Source organism: Oncorhynchus tshawytscha, linkage group LG06 (genome assembly GCF_018296145.1).
Source record: "Oncorhynchus tshawytscha isolate Ot180627B linkage group LG06, Otsh_v2.0, whole genome shotgun sequence".
NCBI lineage: Eukaryota > Metazoa > Chordata > Actinopteri > Salmoniformes > Salmonidae > Oncorhynchus > Oncorhynchus tshawytscha.
Genome location: NC_056434.1, coordinates 49228517 through 49253110, shown reverse-complemented (window position 1 = coordinate 49253110; position 24594 = coordinate 49228517). Strand labels below are relative to the sequence as shown.

General features: G+C 41.6%; 1 protein-coding gene across 2 annotated transcripts in view; it reads right to left on the bottom strand.

The window, feature by feature from the left end:
- The window catches only part of LOC112252660 (alpha-1,3-mannosyl-glycoprotein 4-beta-N-acetylglucosaminyltransferase C), a 199079-nt gene that overhangs the window by 140146 nt on the left and 34339 nt on the right, over positions 1-24594 (bottom strand). The window contains exon 1 of one of the 2 annotated variants that reach the window (XM_024424098.2): positions 11758-11855. The exons of the other annotated variant lie outside the window; for it this stretch is intronic. The gene's annotated coding sequence lies outside the window, so the exon portion shown is untranslated. Of the gene's footprint in view, positions 1-11757; positions 11856-24594 lie in introns of those variants that run through there. 2 annotated transcript variants of the gene reach the window in all.

Here is a 24594-nt window from a genome sequence, read left to right as displayed (position 1 = left end):
GTAGAATTCCTTACAATCAAATGCCGACTGCATTATCTACCAAGAGAATTCTATTTGATTATAATCACAGTCGTGTATTTCCCCCCCAAGCAGACACATCGACGGCCCTGAAAGAACTTGGAAACCACATATCCTGAGGCTGCATTTATTGCAGCTGGGGATTTTAACAAGGTTAATCTGAAAACAAGGCTCCCCTGTCGGGCTGTATCACCACCTGGTAACTGCTCCGCCCACAAACATAAGGCTCTCCAGATGGTAGTGAGGTCTGCACAATGCATCACCGGGGGCAAACTACCTGCCCTCCAGGACACCTACACCACCCGATGTCACAGGAAGGCCAAAAATATAATCAAGGACAAAAACCACCCGAGCCACTGCCTGTTCACCCCGCTATCATCCAGAAGGCGAGGTCAGTACAGGTGCATCAAAGCTGGGATTGGGAGACTGAAAAACAGATTCTATCTCAGGGCCATCAGACTGTTAAACAGCCGTCACCAACATTGAGTGGCTGCTGCCAACATACTGACTCAAATCTATAGCCACTTTAATAATTAAAAATTAGATGTCATAAATGTATCACTAGCCACTTTAAGCAATGCCACTTTATATAATGTTTACATACCCTACATTACTCATCTCATATGTATATACTGTGCTCTGTACCATCTACTGCATCTTGCCTATGCCGTTCACCATCGCTCTTCCATATATTTTTATGTACATATTCTTATTTATTCCTTTACACTTGTGTGTATAAGGTCGTTGTTGTGAAACTGTTAGATTACTTGTTAGATATTACTGCATGGTCAGAATTAGAAGCACAAGCATTTCACTCCAATCGCATTAACATCTGCTAACCATGTGTATGTGACAAATACAATTTGGTTAACCTCTCTAGGGTATGTGGGATGCTAGCGTCCCATCTGGCCAACATCCAGTGAGATTGCAGAGCGCCAAATTCAAATACAGAAATGCTCATTATAAAAATTCAGAAAACAAAACATATTTTACATAGGTTTAAAGATTAACTTCTTGTTAATCCAACCACGGTACCTAGCCCAGAACATAGCCCAGTTGACAAATTATTACAAACAGTAACCAGCCTAGCAGAAGCGTTACAAAACTCAGAAATAGAGATACAATTAATCCCTTACCTTTGATGATCTTCATATGATGGCACTCAGAAGACATTCATTTACTCAATAAATGTTCATTTTGTTCGACAAAGTCTCTTTATATCCAAAAACCTCAGTTTTGTTTGCGCATTTTCGTCAGTAATCCACAGGCTCAAAAGCAGTCAAAACAGGCAGACGAAAAAATCTAAATTGTATCCGGAAAGTTCATAGAAACATGTCAAACGATGTTTATATTCAATCCTCAGGTTGTTTTTAGCCTAAATTATCTATAATATTTCAACTGGACAAAAACGTTGTCAATATAAAAGGTAAACAAGAAATGTACTCTCTCAGGATTGCGCATGAAAAAGCTCTGTGACACGTAAGGGTCCACTCATTCAGACTGGTCTTACTCCCTAGGAACTACAAATTGAGTCCTAGGTCAATGGATACTGTAATGGCATTGAACAGAAAACTACAAAACAAACAACAAAAAAATACTTCCTTAAAGGATTTCTCTCAGGGTTTTGCCTGCCAAATCAATTCTGTTATACTCACAGACACTATTTTAACAGTTTTGGAAACTTTAGAGTGTTTTCTATATGCATATCATATCTTCCGGGCCAGAGTAGTAGGCGGTTTAATTTGGGCATGCTTTTCATCCAAAATTCAGAATGCTGCCCCCTACCCTAGAGAGGTTAACAGGGAGCCTTTCATCAAGCTGCCTGTATTGCTGGCCTTGCCTTCAAGAAGAAGAGTCTGAGACTTTTTTGGGCACGCAAGAATGTGCTTTTAGAGGACACGACGAGAGGGAAAGGTCCACCAACAAGGGCAACTACAAGGCGCTTGCAGAGGTAATTGCACATTATGATGCTTCACTTGCTGAACAAGTTGAACTTTCAACTGTCTTTTCTGAAAAGACCGTTTTCTGCTAAAACAATTCTGAATGATTTGATAGTATCCACCGCATCATCCATTAAATGTTAGATAAAAAGAGAGAGGTTGACACAGCACATTTTTTCATATACGGTCAAGTAGGCTTTCCACGTTCCTCCTGTATTTATTTAGCAAAGATCATAACACATTATCGCTCCGGGCAGACAGAAGCAAAAACAAATGTAATAAATGTTGCAGCAGCCTAGGTTCACCTGAACATGAGAAATCTGACATGCTGTATGGGATGAAAACGAGACTATTTTTCAGTCTGATCAATTGTAGGCTAGTAATAAGAGCAGCTGCATACTGCCTATGCGCCCTGTCCATCTGGTCAGGGTAACTAATTGATAACGTTATGTATTTATAGTACATTTGTGTGTCAGTAGAAAATGTGAATGTGATCAAATTTAGTTTAAAATTGGGCTGGCTGGTCTGCCTATATGATTTTAATCCACAATTATTAACTGGCATTAATCAATCAAAAAAATAGGGATGACAGATGTGACTAAATGTTTTATAAGGACTACAGTTGCATAGGCCTGCATGATGTAAACATGGTTAAAGCAAGCTCAGCCCTGTGAGTTCTATTGTCTATCAGTCTGGGTAGAGGAAATCCCCCTCCTAATCAAATTGACATATCATTTATATGAACACATATAAGGTAGCTGCAGTTTGACAGGGTTTTAATCCCCCCCAGGGCCAGGAGTTTTTTTCCAGGTTTTCTTTAAAACCATGTAACCCGATTAGGAAAAACTGATCCCATCATAGCCCTTATAAAACATTTTTACAACTGATTAATCACTGTCATACCTTGTAGGATCCAGAATTTTCCTAGTTAGGTTAACATATAAGGCAAACTCCAGGCCCCAGGGTGTTAAAAATTGCCCCACCACTTTGGGACCTACTGTGCCACCAGTCTGCTTGCAGTTGTCAGTTATGGTCAGGTATGTGGATGATCAGGGCTTTATTCCTGGAATGTTTCTTGGGCTACTTTGATGTGTCAAGTGGGCGAGATGAGCAGTCTGTGTTTGACATTATGCATTTTGAGATGTCTGAGTTTAACTTCATAGAGAAACTTGTTGTCCAAACCTACGATGGCACAACTTTAATGGAATGTATCTGCTATTTGTGTTTACAGCTACAGTATGTCCCCTCTTGTTCCCTGATTAAGAGGTGAGGACTACTCCACTCCACTACCATTGTCAATTTTCTCCTGACATGAATTGAAGCCACATTGAAGCCACAAATGTTTTCCTTCCAAGCACTGTGAGTATCCCTATCAATTTTTTCTCATTACTGTACTCCTTGCATGGACGAACTAATTCTTAGCTCTTTTGTCTTAACTGTGTAGTGTGTTATGTTATTGTTTTTGTCTTCCAAGTCAAATCCTGTCCTGGTCAAGCCTCTGAACACCTCAACTTATACCTCATCCCTTTCCAACACTGTGTAAGTAGCCCTCTTGATCCCATTCCCCATAATATTGTACTATACATTTATTTATTAAACACTTTGTTAAAATAATTAGTCTTTGACGATTTTTGAAAGACACTTTGTCGTCTCCGTGCCTTCCGCGCCTATAATGTAGGTCTCCCAAACTACTCAATTTTCCAAGTCACCAGCCTCCACTGACACACACCTAGCACAGAGCAGCCACTAAACAATGCAGCAAACACTGCATGCCACAAACAGCTGCTACCTTCTGCTGGGGCTCCAGAGAGAGAGAGGGTTGGGTGTAGGACATGAAGCATCAGACACACCACACGCTCCGCTCCTCTGTCCCAAACCCCCAGCCGAACCCCCAGCTGAGGGGTAAGCAATCTGAATAATTTCTTAACGCAGTGCTGCTAAATCTGGGGAATGAATGTGTATCAACAGATAGGGGTATTATTGGAAGTGTTGTTCAAACGTCAGTCTGCCTTAGTTACCAAAGAGCACATTGCTTTATTTGATTTGAGTGCTTTCAGTTTTCAGTTTAGAATTCATTTTTTGGAGAAAAAAAATCCCCCCATTAACTGTCATGTTTTAAGTAACTGTTTGGAGCACTGTTAGTAGTCAAATTGTGTCTGATTGTGTGCGCATATGTGCACCCATGTGTGTGCGTGTGTGTGCAGACATGTGTGTACTGTGTGTGAGTGCACTATGCTTGTGGTTGTGTGTGTTGGAACAACACTTCTGCTGAGAGCAACAATAAAGTGTAGCTCAATGTGAAGCACTCACTCAGCAACTTTAATGCTGGCGCTGCGAACAAAGGGGTCAGAGCTTACAGAAATTTCACTTCTCCGCATCGATATTCACAGCTTCTCTGGGGCAATGAAAACCTGACCAAAGTTATTAAAAAAAAGGGATCTGTTATTTTTTTGGTATGCATGAGCCAACTCAGCCAAGCGAATGCACTGTGTTGCACATTACACATCTTCGACCTCTAAATCTCAGTGTAAAACAGCAACGGCTTTAACAGCTCGACTCTGTATTAATTCAGTATTCCGACTCAATACCACTGAAGTCAGCTCAGGTTTATTACAGCTAATGCACCATCTGTTTGTTTCACACAGGGCAATAACTCATTAAAATGGAGGAGGCAAATAATAGCATGTCTCATCATGTCTTCAGGATCAGGACCCACAAGGTACTATTATCTATTCTACACAGAACCACTATCTGTTCTATTCTATTCTACTCCAGTGGTGGCGAGGAGGAGAGGGAGGCCAGGTAGGTAGTTCAGATGCCTCTTTCCAAAGAAAAGGCTTGAGTAAAAAAATAGGGTTCTAGACACTTCTAAGAGTGTTGCTTTCAGGAATTGTCCGATGTTACACAAGCTGAGAAATACATTGCTATAACAGGCTATAAACTAGTCCCATACCTACAAATGTAGTACAATTCACACAACCATCAATTTTCCTCTCCTTCAAACAACACTAAATGCCATCTACATTGCCAATGTGAATGTGGTACATACCACAGTCAATCCACCTTCACCCATCTAGACATTGCATGCCAACCCCAATTTCCTTATGTTATGGCAGTTAAAATTGCAGTTCACTTCACAATGGATGGATGCATAAATCCAACAACGATTTGACACAACTGTTTTCAAAGCATTTGTGACAATATGAAAGAAAAGCCTTGATTTGAATGGTTGACAGTGGTTGTGTCCCAAATGAAATTGGGACAGTTCTATGGGCCCTGCTCAAAAGTAATGCCACAAATTGTGAATAGAACTCCATTTAGGACAAACAGTGTTTCAACTTCACACAGCTCCTCTCACATCTCATTATGAAGGTCACAACTCTCTATTAAGACCTGTGTGGGAGAGCTGTCTGCTACAGAGACTGATAAATACAGTACATTGGCCACTTTTAGAAGTGAACCAATAATGCACAGTAATCTCTTTCCTCAGACAATTATCTTCTCCATTACTGCCTTGTGTATTACAAAGACGTATGTGTGTGGGTGTGTCGGGTGAGTGAGTGTATGATCGGGAAAAATATTTAAAAAATACTCTCCCATCTCCCCTCGATTGCACTTCATTTTGAAAAGGCACTTGTGAATGTGATGTGTAAATGCTTTATGTGAGCACCTCTTGTAATACAATGTAATGCTCCATATCCATCCACTGCAATACAGTATGAGTGTTTTGAAATCCCTTTCCTGTCAGTTTTTTTGCTAAGCTTAGCTAATTAAAATGAAGTATAAAAACTAAAAATATATATTATGAATAATGGAACAACAGATATATGTACTTTAAATGAGTGTTTTCCTATTATTAGTAATGTAAATTCTACATTCTTCAGTTTTATCTGTGAGCAAGAATGAACTCAAACTAAACCATAAAAGTGTTTCGCTCTTGTTTTTTTTATTGAAAAGAGATAACTGACATCAACCAACATCTTCTGTCTATTGATGTTCTTCAAAACTGTTTGAAAATAAAAAATGTTTTAGAGTCAGACTATCCACAGAGCAGAAATGTGCTCTCCAGTGCCCACAGATGTACTGTACTGGGCTCCTCTCTTCTGTCCCAATGGATAATTTGGAGAGCAATTTGGAAAGAAAGACACACTGGTCTAATCTGCTGCAGTCTCTCAGTGAAACCACTACGTGCAATACAGTACAGTAGGAGATGCACGATACCAGACCTGGGTTGAAATATTATTTTAAATCTTTAAAATACTTTTCAACATTTGCTCTAGCCTGCCAGAGTGCCAAATGGGTGGGTTTTTACAGTTTTGGGACAATTATATTGGTCCATTAGGCCATGGAAGCTCAATCAAGCCCAGATAAAGTATTTGACATAATATTTGAACCCAGGTCTGCGAGAGAAGAGGCACTGTACAGGAAGAGGCTGCACTGCACTGAAAGCCCAAGCGGCAGAGCCTTCCTGAAGTCAGCAAGTGGAGAAACTAGACAAGTCTGACAACGCATAATACATGGGATTTCACAGCCCTGTACTACATATATATATATATATATACACTGCTCAAAAAAATAAAGGGAACACTAAAATAACACATCCTAGATCTGAATGAATGAAATATTCTTATTAAATACCTTTTTCTTTACATAGCTGAATGTGCTGACAACAAAATCACACAAAAATTATCAATGGAAATCAAATTTATCAACCCATGGAGGTCTGGATTTGGAGTCACACTCAAAATTAAAGTGGAAAACCACACTACAGGCTGATCCAACGTTGATGTAATGTCCTTAAAACAAGTCAAAATGAGGCTCAGTAGTGTGTGTGGCCTCCACGTGCCTGTATGACCTCCCTACAATGCCTGGGCATGCTCCTGATGAGGTGGTGGATGGTCTCCTGAGGGATCTCCTCCCAGACCTGGACTAAAGCATCCGCCAACTCCTGGACAGTCTGTGGTGCAACGTGGCGTTGTGTGGGTTGTAGACTCCGTCTCATGCTACCACTAGAGTGAAAGCACCGCCAGCATTCAAAAGTGACCAAAACATCAGCCAGGAAGCATAGGAACTGAGAAGTGGTCTGTGGTTATCACCTGCAGAACCACTCCTTTATTGAGGGTGTCTTGCTAATTGCCTATAATTTTCACCTGTTGTCTATTCCATTTGCACAACAGCATGTGAAATGTATTGTCAATCAGTGTTGCTTCCTAAGTGGACCATTTGATTTCACAGAAGTGTGATTGACTTGGAGTTACATTGTGTTGTTTAAGTATTCCCTTTATTTGTTTGCGCAGTGTATATATATTTCTCTCTCTCTCAGGCAGTTAACCCACTGTTCCTAGGCCATCATTGAAAATAAGAATTTGTTCTTAACTGACTTGCCTAGTTAAATAAAGGTTAAATAAAATAAATAAAAATAGCAACTGCTCGGCCTCCGACCACAAAGCACCGAAGAGGGTAGTGTGTACAGCCCAGTGCATCACCCGGGCCAAGCTTCCTGCCATTCAGGACATCTATACCAGGCGTTGTCAGAGGAATGCCATAAAAATTGTCAAACACTCCAGCCACCCTAGTCATAGACTGTTTTCTCTGCTACCGCACGGCAAGTACCAGAGAGCTTGCCGTCACTAACAGGGATGTAAACAAGTCTAGGTCCAAGAGGCTTCTAAACAGCTTCTACCCCCAAGACATAAGACTCCTGAACAGCTAAACAAATGGCTACCCAGACTATTTACCCCCAAGACAGTCTTAAGACTCCTGAACAGCTAAACAAATGGCTACATACTACAGTCTATTTTTATTTTAAACTCTTGAGATGAGAAAATATGTGTTTTTATTAAGTTGAACATGTGTTCTTCATGACAGAATGTTAGAATTAGGTCAATGTAAAAAATAAATTGACCAAGTTACACTTCAGTACACTTCTCTAATTAGTGGAAGACTCACAGCCAGGCAGGCAGCTACATTTTGGAGCATCTCATCTGTAGCTTGGTGAGCCCCTGCCACTGCCAAGGTCGGAGCTGCGGCACCAAACAATGGGTGCCAGTACTCACATGGTGTGCGACCGCTGGGCTAGGAAAGGCACTGAGTACACCCCTCCGGTGTGTTAGGATAGTGACTCAGAGGCAGGCAGTCCAAAAAAATAAAAACTATCTTTAAAAATAAACAATACAGTGCAGTACATTGCTATCTTGGCTCATTGTGATTTTTTAATTGCAGCGTACCTCAATACTGCTCCTTAAACAACATCTTCTTAACTGATTTTGCCTCTATTTGTTAGCTAACATTTACAAAGCTTACACAAGAATGAGCTTTTTAGCACAAATTGGAAAATATTTATCTGGTTGATTGGTCCTGGGAAAATTGCCAAACCAGCACATTTAAAAGTAAGTACTGCCATACCTGTTTGAAACATCTTAATAGGACATTTCTCCAACGCACTCCAAACGAGTCATTGCCCGTTCTACTATAGTCAGGGTTTGTATCTGTTAGCGATACACTCAGTAGCACCACTACCTGTGCTTGTTTGTATGCGTGTGTGTCTGTGGTTCCTTGTGTGCATGTGTTTGTTTGCTTGTTGTGCCATGTGTGTGAGGCCATGGCTTTGTCAGTTAAGTGCTGAGTGTACCCTAGCTCTTTCCATGGGGATATGCTTTGGTGCACCCTGTGAAACGTGGCCGAATTCAATTACATGGTGGCGAGACTCCCTGACAAGAGCTCACTCTTGTTTCAATCACCCCACAGCTGGATACCAGGAGGCAGAAAAGTGGCGGCCCAGAAGAGTCCCCGGATGTGTCCCAAATTCTCTATATAGTGCACTACTTTTGACCAAAGCCCAGAGGTCCCTGGTGCACTATGTAGGGCATAGGGTGCCATTTGGCACACAGCCTCGGTGTTCACAGTGAGCCAGGCCAGCCAGTTGCTGTGTGATAGGTCAATGAGCCATGCAGTGGCACCAAGAGGGGGCACGGTGGTGGCAGAGAGGTACCAGCGGGAGCAGAAGGCTACCCAATCACCCCCATCAGCAGTTCAGGTCTGATCTGTCTCAGCGGCAGCAAACAGAGCTAGGCTAGGCCTGGAGATCACAACAGTGCAATAGAGTAGACTAGAGTAAAGCAGAAGAGAACAGAGGAATGGTATGTGAATAGAAGAGAAACAAAGGGATGTATAGGAGTTATTGATGCTTTTTCTAGGAGTTTCAACATTTATTAACAGAGTTTCTTTGGAGTTTATTTGGTGCAGTCTTCAGAGGTTAGGGGTTATGTCAATGGTTCAACAGAAACAATAAACACTAAGAACCAGGCATTATCAGGCATGGGTTTATGTCAAAGGCAAAAACCTCAGAGAGCGATACTTCAGTCTTACATAACAATCTATAATTATCTGTACTGCACAAGTACACTCTCAATGTGTGCTTTTGGGCTGACTCGTGTTAAGAGAGTACTGTGCACACTGCACTGTACCCATCACACTGATCGCCACTCCACTCTCTCAGGGCCTTGCTGCCAGTACACCGACTAGGGATGAAGCTCTAGACTAATAAAACAAACAACATCAATCATCATGATTGCCAGGCTTTTCATTGGGTTCATAATTTCCCCATGAAAAAGAGCCTTTGTCTATAGCAGTTCAGCTGTACAGATCATTTAAGGCAGTAATCAGGCATGTTATTACTTCACATGGATAATTAATGAGCAGGGGATAGGAGGGATAGGAGCATACCAAATGGGGTAATGTGGGATCCGACCTGGGTTCAAATACTATTTGACATTTTTGAGTGTTTGCTCTATTCTGCCTAGAATACTTGATTAATGAGTGGGGTGGGGTTTATGGTTACAGAAATAGTATTTGAACCCGGGTCTGAGGGGAAAACCTTGTTTGTCAAGCCCCTTGTTCTGTATTTCCACCTCTCTTTCTTCATGTTCTCCCTCTCTTTGTCTCTTGTCAACAACGTTGCATATTTCCTTCTTCCCTCGAGGCTGTTATGTCTGGAGTGAATGAGCGGAGGCATGTCCTGGAGGAGGCCACATCATTTAACAGCCATTCCCGAGATCCCTGAGGGAACTCTTTTTATGTACCCTGCGTTACCTATAAGGCCTCATTCTATTTCAGAAGTGTTATGATGATTTATGGGCGACCCTACTCGGGGAGGTTGTGATGATAACGCAAACATGCCACACAAGTCACAGGACTCTGACGAGGACAGAGTGACAGTGAGAAATACAGGGGGGCATTAAATGAAGATATTGCTGGGGAAAAGGATAGACAGATTATTTGTTGTATGGGGGACCACAGCACAATTTTTACAACAACAGACAGGAGTGTAGGGCAGCAATCCAAATTATTTTAACACACGCAAATCCCCTTCTTTTGAAAGCCACTTCAATATGGACCAACAAAACATGAGTTTGACTCTTAGAATTCTACCAGCACTCTGTTGTGACGTAAACAAGATTTACTTTTCCCTCATCTGAATGTGACGTCACCGCTTGAGTCAGTCTAGTTAGCTTCCTCTGCCAAACGTGAGAGAACTGATTCTGATGAATGCCAAGATGGCTAAAAGGCAAGAGCTGCGACAGTTTTTCCTCCAATAAATAATTCCCAAAAGATTCATGCATACTGTATATCAGTGTCCTCCTTCTCAGATAATGTGGATATCCAGGCAGTTCTACCAGTTCAATCTCCCTCCCTTCCTTCTCTGTCCATTTATCTATCAGTGCTTGGCCCTAACCATTAGCTGCATATCAGGTCTGGGCACCGGGCTAATCTCCTGTCCCAGAGACCCAGCCGGGCTCCAGCAGCAATCTGAGGCTGGCCAGCATGCCCATTACCCCAGACATACTGTCGTCTGGCACACACTGCAGCCTGCCTACCTGACCGCAGAAAGAGACGGCTGGCAACGGGTCCATCTGTAGCTGCTCACAGAACAGCAGTTTGCAGGCCAGGTCCATGACTTGGGTTCAAATAGTGTTCATTTATTTCAAATATTTTAGATTGAGCTGGCCTGGCATGACGGGGCCAATCATTGTCTTACGTCAGATCGAGTCACTCTTTTGCAGCGCTCGTCCCGCAACCGATATGTTCTGTAGGATGTGAAACTCATCCTAAAATTGTAGGATTCCCGAGCATCTGCCATTAAAAAAAAATTACATTTCAAATGTTTTATATAACCGCGCTCTCGTACGACTCACTGTGAAATTATTACACACGTTGTGGCTGGGGGGGTCAAGGTGTGGAGGGGGATTATTTAATATACTTTTTGAACAGGTAAAGTTCCAAGTGCTTTCGGAAGATGGGCGGGTACTCTGCTGTCCTGTCTTCTGGGGGAAGCTGGTTCCACCATTGGGGTGCCAAGACAGAGTGGCCAAGAGACCAGGTGTCAGAACAGAGTGCTCGGGTTGGGGTGTAGGGTTTGACCATAGCCTGAAGGTGTGTGGAGGAGTGTGTGGAGGAGTGGGGTGACTTGGGAAGGTTGAAAACCAGGCAGGCTGCAGCATTCTGGATAAGTTACAGGGGTTTGATGGCACACGCTGGAAGCCCAGCCAACAGTGAGATGCAGTAGTCCATATGGGAGATGACAAGTCCCTGGATTACGACATGCACCGTTTCCTGTATTAGTCAGGGTCATATTCCACGGATGTTGTAGAGCCTGAACCTGCAGGAGTGAGTTACTGCTGTGATGTGTGCAGAGAATGACGGTTGTCCAGGGTCAAGTCAAGGCTATTTGCATTCTGGGAGGGTGACACTGTGGAGTGGTCAACAGTGATGGAAAGGTCTTTGAGCGTGCAGGCCTTACCGAAAGGAAGAGCAGCTCCATCTTGTTGTGTTTGAGCTTGAGGTGGTGGGCCGACATCCAATTTGAGATATCTGCCAGGCACACAGAGATGCGTTGCCACCTGGGTGTCAGAAGGGGAGAAGGAAAAAAGTAGTTGAGTGTCATCCGCATAGAGGCAGCGTAGCCTAGTGGTTAGAGCGTTGGACTAGTAACCGGAAGGTTGCGAGTTCAAAACCCCCGAGCTGACAAGGTACAAATCTGTCGTTCTGCCCCTGAACAGGCAGGTAACCCACTGTTCCCAGGCCGTCATTGAAAATAAGAATGTGTTCTTAACTTCTTGGATATAGGGGGCGTTCTTTTAATTTATGGATGAAAAAACGTGCCCGTTTTAAGCGCAATATCTTGTCACGAAAAGATGCTCGACTATGCATATAATTGGCGGCTTTGGAAAGAAAACACTCTAAGGTTTCCAAAACTGCAAAGATATTATCTGTGAGTGCCACAGAACTCATGCTACAGGCGAAACCAAGATGATACTTTAACCAGGAAATGGGCAGAATTTTCGAAGCTCTGTTTTCTATTGTCTCCTTATATGGCTGTGAATGCGCCGGGAATGAGCCTGCCCTTCCTATCGTTTCTCCAAGGTGTCTGCAGCATTGTGATGTATTTGTAGGCATATCATTGGAAGATTGGCCATAAGAGACTACATTTACCACGGGTCCGCCCAGTGTCCTTTGTGTAAATTGGTGCGTAATCTACAAGCTGCACCAGTCATCCAGTGATTGAGAGGAGAGAGGAGGCTTTCAACGAACGATATATCATGAAGAGATATGTGAAAAACACCTTGAGGATTGGTCCTAAACAACGTTTGCCATGTTTCAGTCGATATTATGGAGTTAATTTGGAAAAAAGTTCGACGTTTTGAAGACTGAATTCTCTTCTTTTTTTTTGTAGCCAAACGTGACGCACCAAACGGAGCAATTTCTCCTAAACAAATCATCTTTCAGGAAAAACGGAGCATTTGCTATCTAACTGAGAGTCTCCTCATTGAAAACATCTGAAGTTCTTCAAAGGTAATGATTTTATTTGAATGATTTTCTGGTTTTTGTAAAAATGTTGCCTGCTAATGCTAACGCTAAATGCTACGCTAGGTGCGCTAGCTGTTACACAAATGCTTATTTTGCAATGGTTGAGAAGCATATTTTGAAAATCTGAGATGACAGTGTTGTTAACAAAAGGCTAAGCTTGAGAGCTAGCATATTCATTTAATTTAATTTGCGATTTTCATGAATAGTTGCATTATGGTAATGAGCTTGAGGCTGTATTCACGATCCCGGATCCGGGATGGCTCGACGCAACAGGTTAACTGACTTGCCTGGTTAAATAAAGGTAAAATTAAAATAGCAATGATAGGAGAGACCATGTGAGGATATGACGGAGCCGAGTGATTTGGTGTATAGAGAGAAGAGGGCCTATAACAGAGCTCTGGGAGACACCAGTATTGAGAGTATGTGGTGCAGACATAGATCCTCTCCACATCACCTGGTAGGAGCGGTCTGCCAGGTAGGATGCAATATAAGAGTGTGCAGAGCCTGAGATCCCAGCCCTGTGAGGGTGGAGATGAGGATCTGATGGTTCACGATATCGAAGGCAGCAGATAAATCTAGGAGGATGATAACAGAGAGAGAGTCAGCTTTGGCAGTGCAGAGAACCTCCATAACACAGAGAAGAGTCTCGGTTGAGTGACCCATCTTTAAGCCTGACTGGTTAGGGTCAAGAAGATCATTCTGAGAGAGATAACGAGATAGTTGATCAGAGACAGCACATTCAAGTGTTTTGCAAAGAAAATAAAAAGATACCGGTCTATAGTTTTTGACGTCAGATGAGTCAAGTGCTGGTTTCTTGAGGAGGGGAGCGACGCGGGCCATTTTGAAGTCAGAGGGGATGCAGCAAGTGGTCAGGAATGAATTGATGAAGGAAGTGAGGTATGGGAGAAGGTCTCCAGAGATGGTCTGGAGAAGGGAGGAGGAGATGGGGTCGAATGGGCAGATTCTCGGGCGGCCAGACCTTACTGGTCGCAGGATTTCATCTGGAAAGAGAGGGGAGAAAGAGGTCAAGGCGTAGGGTAGTTATGTGTGGACTCAATAGGCTGAATGAATGAGGAGCGGATGTTGTCAACCTTCTTTTCAAAGTGGTTGACAAAGTTGTCCACAGAAAGAGAGAAGGGAGGTGGAGGAGAAGGAGGAAAAAAGTGTCCTAGGGTTAGAGGCAGAAACTAGAAATTTAGAGTGATATAAATTGGCTCTATCAGGAGATAGAGAAGAGAAGGTAGAGAGTGAAAGGATGATAGGTCCTCCGGAAGTTTAGTTTTCCTTCATTTTCGTTCAGCTGCTCGCAGACCTGTTCTGTAAGCTCGTGATAAGTCACTCAGCCACAGAACAGGGGGGGAGGGCCGAGCCGTCCGGGTGGAAAGGGTACAGTGCGAGTCAAGGGAGGGGGGTAGGGTCGAATAGGCATAATAAGAAGATAGGAGGGAGAAGGATTTGGCCGAAGCGGGAGATGATAGGATAGAAGAGGAGAGAGTAGTGGGAGAGAGAGAGCGAAGATTGTGACGGCACATGACCATCTGGGCTGAATGACTAGGGTTGGAGGAAAACGAGACAGAGAAAGAAACAAAGTAGTGATCAGAGGCCTGGAGGGGGATTGCAGTGAGATTAGTATGTGAACAGCCTCTAGTAAAGATGAGGTCAAGCATATTGCCTGCATTGTCAGTTGGAGGGGATTTGGAAAGGGTGAGGGCAAAAGAGGCAAGGAGGGGAAAGAGAAAGTTAATCAAAGGCCGACGTTGGGAGGTTGAAGTCGCCAAGTACGAAGAGCGGTGAGCCCTTATCAGGAAATGAGCTTATCAAGGTGTCAAGCTCATTAAGGAACTCTCCAAGGGCACCTGGTGGGCGATAGATGACAACAATGTTAAGCTTGAGTGGACAGCATGGAATTCAAATGAGCAGATGGACAGGTGAGAGAGGGAAAAAGGAGAAAATCTCCAGTTAGGAGAAATGAGTAGCGCTGTGCCACCACCGGGACGAACGGAGTGAGCAGGTAAAGAAAACACACATATAGTTGCCAAAGCTACAAAAGAGCAAAATTAGATCATCAGAAAATAACTGGGTAAGATACTCAAGTGAGAGAGTGGTGTGGAGCCTTCCTCTCTTACTTCCTCGAACAATTTCGCAGAACAACTCAGGAGAAGCGTCTTTGTTTTGGTGACAGTCTCAGTTTTTCCGAGGAGACCACCACTTACAGCTGCCACTGAGAAGCCAGGGGTGACTGAAATACTAACATTAAATGCTAGCAGAGGTGAAGAGCACACCTCCCTGTGCTGAATGTTTAGGACAGGAGAAACCACACCCCCTCCAATACTGCCACTGATTACTAAAACAAGTTACAAATGGCCCTGCCTGGTTGATGTGTCATCAAACATCTGCAAGTTATGATCAGTCAGCAGTTCACACACCATGTAGGCTACTGGGAAGACAGGCAGCCCTTAAAGTAGATGGCCCTAGCTAGCAAAAATATTTACTGTATATAGGCTCGTTATTGTTATTTTATTGTGTTACTATTTATTTTTAAAATTGTATTTCTTTCTTTTACCCTGCATTTTTGGGAAAGGGCTCGTAAGTATGGCATTTCATGGCAAAGTCTACACCTGTTGTATTCGCCGCACGTGACAAATATAATTTCATTGATTGATTTCAACTATACATAAAAGGCATTGATGATTTTCTTTCATCTACTGAAAATGTGCCATGTTAGGAATTCTGTTTGTTCTTGTAAAACTGGATGTAGAGCAGTGGAGGCTCCTCGGAAGAGGAAGGGGAGGACCATCCTACCCAGTGAAATTTAATGAAAATAAAAATTGTGAAACACGAAAAAAAGTTTGCCTTTTTAGATAAAACTATACTATGTCCCCAAATAATTGATTAAAACACACAGTTTTGCAAGAAAGGTCTATAGTAACTTCAACAGCACTCTCTGGGAAAGCACCATGGTGTAGCCGGAAGACAGCTAGCTTCTGTCCTCCTCTGGGTCCATTGACTTCAATACAAAAGCTAGGAGTCTTGTAGGCCTCAACCCCATCCATAGACCTACATGGTGGGGGGGGGTTCTATGTGTTGATAAGCTTGGTGAGTTGGTGACATTTTTGGATAGAGATTGAAAAGTGATAGTTGAGAATTTTTGGGATATTACTCAATTCAAATTAGTTTCTCCAAATTACAGGAGACGGAGGAGGTAGATAAATAGTTTTCTTGGTTTTAGAACTTTGTTTTTGTGTCCAATTAGCGCAATTTATTTTCATTTGCCTTTCTAATAACTTCAATAGCAAGTAGAAGTAGCTACCTAGCTAACTACCAGCTCGAATGTGCAGTTTTGCTGCCAACACCACTGAAAATGCTGTTGACTTTTTATTGAAGAACCGATTTCATTCTCTGGGGTACACGGAAAAGGTGCAAATTAAAACCGAGGGTCGACCTCTGCCTGAGATCAGTTTCATGAAGAAGGATGAAAAGGTGAGGGAGTTCAATACCAATTGGCATCAAAAGTATAGCTGGTTAACAGGGAACCTTTCATCAAGCCGCTTGTATTTCTTGCTTGCCTGCTTTTTGGAAAGTCTGAGCCTTGGGTGAAAGGGGGTACAGTGACCTGAAGAACAAAAATTGTTCAGCTAAATGTGAAAAAAAAGAAAGGAAAAAAAGCATCAGGTTCTGGGAAAAAGACGCATCGATCATGATGAAGATCTGTGTATTCAAACTGCGCAACACAACGAGAAAGTAAGAAGAAACAGGGATTTTCTCAAGCAGCTTATCCACACCACTGCGTTTTGGTGCATGCAAGTATTGACTTTAAGAGGACATGCCAAGAGAGAAAGTTCCGCTAACAAGGGCAACTACAAGGAGCTTGCAGCGGTAGTTGCACGTTACGATGCTTTACTTGCTGAACATATGGAACTTTTCTATGATGTCGAAATCAATTCAGAATGATTTGATAGATTCCATCGCGTCATCCATTGAAAGTTAGATTAAAAAGAGAGGTTGACACACGCGTTCAAGTAAGCTTTCCACTTTCCTCCTGTATTTATTTAGCAAAGATGATAACATGTAATCACTCCGGACAGACCCAAGCAAAAACAAATTTAATAAATGTTGCAGCAGCCTAGGCTACACCTAAACATTGGAAATCTGACATGCTGTATGGGATGAAACAAGACTATTTTTCATTCTGATCAACTGTATGCTACTAATAAGAGCAGCTGTATACTGCCTATGCGCCCTGTCCATCTGGTCAGGGTAAACTAATTGATAATGGTATATAATAGTATATAATAGTATGTATTTATAGTCCATTTGTGTGTCAGGAGAAAATGTGAATGGGATCAAATTTGGTTTATATTCAAAAATGGGCCGGCTAGGCTGCCTATATGTTTTCAATCCAAAATGATTACCTGGAATTAACCAATCAACATAATAGTGATGACTGATGTTAGTACATTTTTTTTATAAAGCCTAAAGTTGCAAACATGCATAAAGCAAGCTCAGCCCTGTGAGTTCTACGGTCTATCAGTTGCTGTCTCTGTGTCTGGGTAGAGGAAATCCCCCTCCTAATCTAGTCTAAATATGATTTATATGAACAAATATAAGGTAGCTGCAGTTTGACAGGGTTTTCATCCCCGCCAGGGCCAGGAGGTTTTTAAACCATATAACCCGATTAGGAAAAACTGGTCCCATCATAGCCCTTGTAAAACCTCTTTACAACTGATTAATCACTGTCGTAACTTATGGGGTCCAGGGTTTTCCTGGTTAGGTTAACAGATAAAACTCCAGGCCACAGGGGGTAGAAATAGCCCCACCAGTCTTCTTGCAGTGTTCCGTTATGGTCAGATATGTGGATGATCAGGGCTTAATTCAGGAATGTTTATTGGGCTACTTTGATGTGTCAAGTGGGTGAGATGCGCAGTCTGTGTTTGACTTTGTGAATTTTGAGTTTAACTTCATGAAGAAACTTATAGTTCAAACCTACGATGGCACAGCTGTAATGGAATGTATCTGCTATTTGTGCTACAGCTAAATTCCCTCCTGTTTCCTGCTCCACTACCATTGTCAACTCTCTCCTGACATGAACTGAAACCACGTCTCATGCATCCACACATCCACTGGCACTTCGAGTGCCCCTATCAATTGTCTCTCATTACTGTATGGAGAGCGAATTACATGCACAATCACAATATTACTCATCAATGATTTTACTCTTTGCTTGGACTAACTAATTCTTAGCTCTTTCGTCTTCGTCTTTCGTAGTGTGTTGTCATTTTTTTTCTCTCCTCAGTCAAATCCTGAACACACCTCATACCCTCATTCAATTACTGCTGTGATCCCTTCCCAACACTATGTAAGTAGCCCTCTCATTCCCATTCCCCATAATATTGTACTATAAATGTCTTTATTAAATGCTGTAGGTTAAAATAGTCCGTCTTTGACGATTTTTGAAACACACTTTGTCATCTCTGTGTGTTCTGCGCCTATAGGTCTCCCATCCTCCTCAATGTTTCAGGTCACCAGCCTCCACTGATGTACAGTATATGGAAAGACCATCTATATACTGAAAAATCCCTCTCTTCAAATCAATGATGATGAATCACATACAGTACAGTACTACTCCAGTAACTCCACCTAAGGCAGTGGTAAAGATAGTGAAGATAGTTTCCTGTGACTGTCCAACCATCAACCAACAGCAAAGAGTCACATGCAGGTAAAGCTTTCAATTTGAACATGACTTTGCTCTAAAAACTTTGAAGTGCCAAGTGAAGTCTTCTATGAAACTTTGATGAAGTAGGTCATAAAATATGGAGGCCGTTACGAAGTGGACATTAATGGGTTGCCCATGGGTAGACCCCACCATGCAGAGTCTGTGATGAGGTGAAACTACATGCTGTGCTGAACACAAGATTTCAGGAATGGAGGGAATGGAGGCGTGAGCAGAGCAGAGTACTACAATTAAACTCCTCATATGAAAAATAAATATGTACACAATTCAAGTATGATCGTTGCATTAAAATGTAATGTTAGTAATATTATAATTTACATTCATTATTTATATTTATCTGTTTTGTATGTATGTAATGTAGGCTACATAACAAATGTTGAAAACATATCTACGTGTGTGTGTGTGTGTGTGTGTGTGTGTGTGTGTGTGTGTGTGTGTGTGTGTGTGTACATACATACATACATACATACATACATACATACACACACACACACACACACACACAGATATGTTTTCAACATTTGTTATGTAGCCTACATTACATACATACAAAACAGATAAATATAAATAATGAATGTAAATTATATATATATATACACACACACACACACACACACACACACACACACACACATATATATATATATATATATATATATATATATATATATATATATATATATATATATATTATGGCAACAACAGCTCAAATAAGCAAAGAGAAATGACAGTCCATCATTACTTTAAGACATGAAGATCAGTCAATTAGGAAAATATCAAGAACTTTGAAAGTTTCTCCAAGTGTAGTCGCAAAAACCATCAAGCGCTATGATGAAACTGGCTCTCATGAGGACCGCCACAGGAAAGGGAGACCCAGAGTTAACGCTGGTGCAAAAGATAAGTTCATTACAGTTACCAGTCTCAGAAATTGGCAATTAACTGCAGTACAGATTGCAGCCCAAATAAATGCTTCACATAGTTCAATTAACAGACACATCTCAATATCAACTGTTCAGAGGAGACTGCGTGAAATCAGGCCTTCATGGTTGAGTTGCTGCAAAGAAACCACTACTAAAGGACACCAATAAGAAGAAGAGACTTACTTGGACCAAGAAACACGAGCAACGACATTAGACCGGTCAAAATCTGTCCATTGGTCTGATGTGAGATTTTTGGTTCCAACTGCCATGTCTTTGTGAGACGCAGTGTAGGTGAATGGATTATCTCCACATGTGTGGTTCCCCCCGTGAAGCACGGAATGGGAGATGTGATGGTATGGGGTGTTTTGCTGGTGACACTAGAATTCAAGGCACACTTAACCAGCATGGCTACCACAGTATTCTGCAGCGGTCCCATCTGGTTTGCGCTTATTGGAACTATCATCTATTTTTCAATAGGACAATGACCAAATACACACCTCCAGGCTGTGTAAGGGCTATTTGACCAAGAAGGAGAGTGATGGAGTGCTGCATCAAACAACCTGGCCTCCACAATCAACCGACCTCAACCCAATTGAGATGGTTTGGGATGAGTTGGACCGCAGAGTAAAGCAAAAGCAGCCAACAAGTGCTTAGCATATGTGGGAACTCCTTCAAGTAGTTGGAAATACATTCCAGGTAACTACCTCGTGAAGCTGGTTGAGAGAATGCCAAGTGTGCAAAGCTGTCATCAAGGTAAAGGGTGGCTACTTTGAATAATTTGTTTAACACTTTTTTGGTTACAACATGATTCCAAAAGTGTTATTTCATAGGTTTGATGTTGTAACTATTATTCTACAATGTAGAAAGTAGTAAAAAATAAAGAAAATCCCTTGAATGAGTAGGTGTGTCCAAACTTTTGACTGGTACTGTATATATTTTAACTAATTAAATATCTTAATTATTCATGTAAATATGGTAATAGGTACACAACAAGAAATAGCCTATGCACAACAAACAATAACTATGTTGAAAAGATACAAAGACAGAAGAAGCTCACTGATGTACAGACAGTGAATTCAGATGAATAACATGTTTGTGTTTCTCTTCGGAGTGTGACAACAGCTCTGAAGAATAACTTTTGTGTGAGAGAGAGAGAGAGGCTGGGAGTGCTAATGAGCCTTATTTTAAGAACACGAGCTAGGCAGCGGCCATGATGAATATTCAACAGCTCGGCTCCTTGATGAACCACCAAAAATAAATCTGATGAATTTAATGGTCTGTGTAAAAAAAAAATCTTTTAAAAGTGTAATGCATTCTTTATGTTTCAGTGGATTTATCACAATTCCTTCATGTATAGTACAGTGTTTTGGATAAACACACACACATGCGCGCACACACACAATCACCACCACCATCATCATAAACAAAGACATGCCAACACATGTAATGAATTTATTCAGAGATAGAAAACAAATGTTTCTGTGCATGACTTTATTGCTTTTCAATTGCCCTGAACTCTATTGGACTCTCTATTATTAACCTCTTCGATATAGGGGGCGCTATTTTAATTTTTGGATGAAAAACGTTCCCGTTTTAAACAAGATATTTTGTCACGAAAAGATGCTGGACTATGCATATAATTGACAGCTTTGGAAAGAAAACACTCCAAAAACTGCAAAGATGTTGTCTGTGAGTGCCACAGAACTGATGTTAGAGGTGAAACCCAGATAAAAATCCAATCATGAAGTGCCGCATTTTTTGAAACCGCCTCATGCCAATGACTCCTTATATGGCTGTGAATGAGCTACGAATGAGCTTACGTTTTCCCCAATGTGTCTACAGCATTGTGACATCTTTTTAGGCATTTCCATTGAAGAATGGCTGTAAGGGACCATATATGGCATGTGGTCACACGGTGTCTCCCGCAGAAAACCTTGCGTAAAATACTGAGGTAGCCATTTTTCCAATCGCTTCTTATGAGAAACCAACTGCCTCAACGGATATATTATCGAATACATATGTTAAAAACACACTATCATTCTGTCGATATTATGGAGCAAATTTTGAAAAAAGTTTGGCGTTATAGTTGAAGTATTTTTCGGTCGATTTCTCAGCCAAGCAGGATGAACAAACGGGAGCTATTTCGCCTACAAAAATAATATTTTTTGAAAAAAGGAACATTTGCTATCTAACTGGGAGTCTCCTGAGTGAAAGCATCTGAAGTTCTTCAAAGGTAAATGATTTAATTTGGTTGCTTTTCTTATTTTTGTGAAAATGTTGCCTGCTGCCAGCAGAGCCTAGCATAGCATTATGCCATGATAAACTTACACAAAAGCTTGTCTAGCATTGGCTGTAACGCATATTTTGAAAATCTGAGATGACAGTGTTGTTAACAAAAGGCTAATCTTGTGTTTGAATATATTTATTTCATTTCATTTGCGATTTTCATGAATAGGAAAAGTTGCGTTATGGTAATGCACTTGAGGCTATGATTACGCTCCCGGATACGGGATTGCTCGTCTCAAGAAGTTAAAACAAACTCTACAAACAAACATGTGTAGGTGGACATTTTTCCAAGGCCGCTGGTATGTGGATCCGATCCAACAAGGTGGCTCGGCAAGTTAAAATGGAGCAAACCTGCATTGCTTGGCAACAGCGAGCGTGGCAACCATGTTTCTTTCAGGGAAACAACTTCAGTCTCCAAAACAAATAAGTAAGGGATAATCAACAAGTGGATATGTGTTCTATGGAAAATAATGAACGACGTGGAAGGCCATAATTTAACAACATAAACAACTTAGCTCACACAATTACATAAAACACTATCTTGTTCCGACTCCCGACACATGTATTACTATGGGACAGCTGGAGATTGAATTTGTATATTGACAAAATGTTTCAAATGTCGTAGAGACAAACAGCAAGGTTTATACAAATCTCCATTGTTGAAAACTAAATGTAAGTCTAACCTTGTGAACTGATGGCACAGCACAGGACGACAGCATTTCCAAATAACTATCACCCGACGCAACCCAAAAAGGCATTTGTACACACACCAAGATTAAGTTTATAAGCCTACTTCTGGACTAAAAAGCAAGTTAAGTGGAAAAATAGATAGTTTATGTTGAAAGGGCCTTTTATTCCAGGAGTAATGTGGGTCAATGCAACTGCTCCAAAGTGCCTATTATGATTCCCCAGGTCTATTAGGAACTATTTTTCATATATTGTGTAATGGTATCTATTCAGGGATTTTGCATTAGTATTGAGTTCATGAGAAGCAAGGAACTTGACGCTCTCTCCCAATAACTCCCTTTGAGTAGCAGCATGAATACTGAGAGGGGGTCATTCAATTTAGGGAATGAAGTTTAGTTTACTAATCATGTTTACTTTACAGTACTTCCACTCTCTTATTTGATTATGTTAAAATATAATTAACAACATTTTAAAGTAAATACCCCCAGAAAACTTAACAACAAAACAAAAAAATAAGCATAATGCAGAACAAAACAATAAGTAGGTCTCCTGGCCGAAGATGTCTGGTTTTAGCTAATAACATTTAGTTGAGAGGAGAAAATCTCTACCAGCTCCCTCCAACGGGAAATAAAACAGTTTTCCCCATATTTACTTTGTTATTTAGCAGGAACAGCTCACATGAATTATTCTGTTGTTTCCTTAACTTGATTCATTACTCTGTCTATAAACACATTAGTCAAATGAAGTCTCTGAGCAAACCTGACTTAATTTCTTTCTTGTCACTGTGGTGTATTTCTTCACTTTGATTTCTAATATCCTGCTGGTTGGCAGAGTATTAAAGAAGCAGTAATAGACTACCTTCCTCCCCCTCCTGCTCCTCTTCCTTCTCCTCCTCTAGTGATAGCTGCTGGCCGCCCAGGAAGCCTCAACACCAGAACAGCAATTCAGCCTATACTGTGCCTTCGGGAAAGTATTCAGACCCCTTGACCTTTTCCACATTTTGTTACGTTACAGCCTTATCCTAAAATTGTTTATTTGAAACTTTTGCAAATTCATTAAAGATAAAAATAAATAAAAACATTTACAGAAGTATTCAGACCCTTTACTAAGTACTTCGTTGAAGCACTTTTGGCAGCGATTACAGCATTGAGTCTTCTTGGGTATGGCGCTACAAGCTTGACACACCTGTATTTGGTGAGTTTCTCCCACCCTTCTATGCAGATCCTCTCAAGTACTGTCAGGTTGGATGGGGAGCGTTGCTGCACAACTATTTTCAGGTCTCTCCAGAGATGTTCGATCAGGTTCAAGTCCGGGCTCTGGCAGGGCCACTAAAGGACATTCAGAGACTTGTCTCGAAGCCACTCCTGCGTTGTCTTGGCTGTATGCTTAGGGTCGTTGTCCTGTTGGACGGTAAACCTTTGCGCCAGTCAGGTCCCGAGCGCTCTTAGTAGGTTTTCATGAAAGATCTCTCTGTACTTTGCTCTGTACGTCTGAGCGTCTTTAGGTGCCTTTTGGCAAACTCCAAGCGGGCTGTCATGTGCCTTTTACTGAATAATGGCTATTCAGTAAAACTCTACCTTAAAGGCCTGATTGGTGGAGAGAAGGTTGTCCTTCTGGAAGGTTCCCCCATCTCCACAGAGGAACTCTAGAGCTCTGTCAGAGTGACCATCGGATTCTTGGTCATCTCCCTGACCAAGGCACTTCTCCCCCGATTGCTCAGTTTGGCCGGGCGGCCAGCTCTAGGAAGAGTCTTGGTGGTTCCAAACTCCTTCCATTTATGAATGATGGAGGCCACTGCGTCCTTGGGGATCTTCAATGCTGAAGAAATGTTTTGGTACCCTTCCCCATATCTGTCCCTCGACACAATCCTGTCTCCACCACAGGTGGACTCCAATCAAGTTGTAGAAAGTTGTAGAAACATCTCAAGGATGATCAATTGAAACAGGATGCATCTGAGCTCAATTTCGAGTCTCATAGCAAAGGGTCTGAATACTTATGTAAATAAGGTATCTGTGTTTGTTTTTTTATACATTTGCAAAAATGTCTAAAAACCTGTTTTCGCTTTGTCAATTATGGGGTATCGTGTGTAGATTGCTGAGGAAAAAAAACATATTTAATCAAATTTAGAATAAGGCTGTAAGGTAAT